A 2,290-nucleotide genomic window follows, 5' to 3' on the forward strand; every position below is an offset into this window, starting at 1 on the left:
TGGACATTTAGAGTAATACTGTCGCTATCATTTTTTTTCATTGTAGAAAAGAACGAGAGTATGCAGCATGGGCTCCATCACAGTTCACGCAGTGTGGCGTTTGGTTACGTATGACTGAGGCCTTGCATAACCCATTTCGCCCAGCTAGGTCGGCCACGGCAGCTATGAGAGCCGTGGGCCAATCGTTGACATTAAAAGCATCCGTAGGCGTTTGAACTTACAGGTCTACTAAGTTGCTTTGTGTAGCCTGTTTCTTTGCTAAGCGGCACTGTTGCAGACGGTCAGTATCGAATGCTTCACGCGGATTTCACGATTGTTTCTTCGGATTACAATAAGCTCTAAATTTGTGACGGTGTTGTTTTTTCCACCTTTTCGTGAGTTCACTCTGAGATAGGTCTAGGAAATCTCCATTTGATACGACTCCGCGTGCAGAGTTAGGGATCGGGGTGGTGTTATAGTTACAGAAATATCGCTAGAAGTAGTTTCTTTAGTATTTCAAACATTACCTTCTCAGGGGATGCAAGAAGGAGAGCTCCACGGGCCAATTTATGACCTTCTGAGCACGTCTAAAATGGCTGTCAAGGATCGAGAAACTATGAAGGGGGACATGGTTCGAGTTGTTTTGATTGTTCTCACTGTAGACAGCTTCATAGCGGGGAGTGGGAAATTTTTGTTAAGGATGGACAGAAAATGCAAATCCATTGGGCGTACTCGCTTCGCAGCAGTACGACCGTAAAGTAGTGGCAATGCTCGAGCACGCTATTGACATTCGATTGGGCAGAAGTAGCGGCCACTCCCCACGGGCACCTATGAGGACGCTAGAATATTTGAGACACCGAAAACATGCGTATGCCAGCTGTACACCGCTATTTTAATCAAAGCTCATACGCCAAGATGGCTATTTGCTCAAGAATAACCCAAGCCGCTACGAGAAGTGGAAGTAATTGAAGAGAGTAGAGTACAGGGCAGCGAGAAGAAAATAAGTTGTCATTGAGAGAGAGAGGGGGGATAGGAAAATCCGGCTGCGAATTTCTTCTAGCTGGGTTAGCACAGGAGTGCCATCTGCATGAAGGAGGGGACAAAGCGGTGTGTTGTCCCGTCTGGCGGCTAGGCATGGGAGGGAGTCAAAACCCTTTAGCTCGAGTCGGTGGTGAAGCCATAACAAAATGCCCCTTTGCGCAGACGCCCCTGTGAGGTCAGCATGTTCTTCAGAAATTTGGGCAAATATCATGGTAATTTGCTCATGGAGCAACAGAATCAGACACTCACATCTGCCGATGATTATTTCGAGTAGTGTTTATAACAGTTTGACATTATTTATATATATGCGTGGTTTCACGGCCAACAGCTCCGTTTTGAATATTGCGGACGCCAAGTGAAATGTTTATCATCCCCTGTTTTTAACCTTCACTCTCATCACACAGTACACAGACGTCTGCAACTTCACCACAGTCGGGAAAGCGACCGCAAAGGCCAGAATCAAAACCACGACCCTTTGGGTTAGCAGCCGAGCGCCCTAGCCGTGTTTCCACCGAGGCGGACATGACCCCTTCTAGGTCTTGTAGCAGGCATCGACGACAGTACTTATCTAGGGCTGCATTCATGATTTAAGATCTTGCTGCGGCATCACGCAGTTGTTTCATCGACCCGTGAAGTATATCCATCAAGTGCGCACACTTTTCGCCCAGGAGTGTCCTGCCAGTTAGTGGCTCATTCGTCCTGCACTGCCGATGTAAGTGTTGAAGTGGATTCGTAAAGAGAAGGTTTTCAATATTGCGCAATGAGGAACTGCGCTCACAATTCCTGCAAACGCTCCACACTTAATGGCCAATCCTGAAAGCAGCACATCTACGATGCATATTGATCAGAAAAGAGATGTCGCGTTGCCACGCATTCGGGTATTGCAGCTTAGTTTACTATTGATTGCACTCCGGCACCCACAAACCAGAAAAATAAAAATAAAATAAAAAAGAATGTGACGTGCCAATACTTTTAAGCGTGCCGTAAATTCTTTATTATATACCTAAAAAAGAATTATAACAAATAATGCTCATTTGTACACTATCTTACCTATAATAGTACACGCGTTAAGTTCTCTGACTACGTATGACCACAGATGAAGTACTTTTACTTGAAGAATTGTATTCTTCTCAGCATGTCTTGTATTAAAATACTGAAACATTTTTGTAAAGTCATTCCATAAACACCTAACAAAGAAAGCAATATTTCTTTTATCTGGCTAAAATTATTTTAGGGAAACACGCTGACACCTTTAGAACATATCCTTTCA

This window comes from Rhipicephalus microplus, chromosome 1 (genome assembly GCF_043290135.1).
Source record: "Rhipicephalus microplus isolate Deutch F79 chromosome 1, USDA_Rmic, whole genome shotgun sequence".
Taxonomy (NCBI): Eukaryota; Metazoa; Arthropoda; class Arachnida; order Ixodida; family Ixodidae; genus Rhipicephalus; species Rhipicephalus microplus.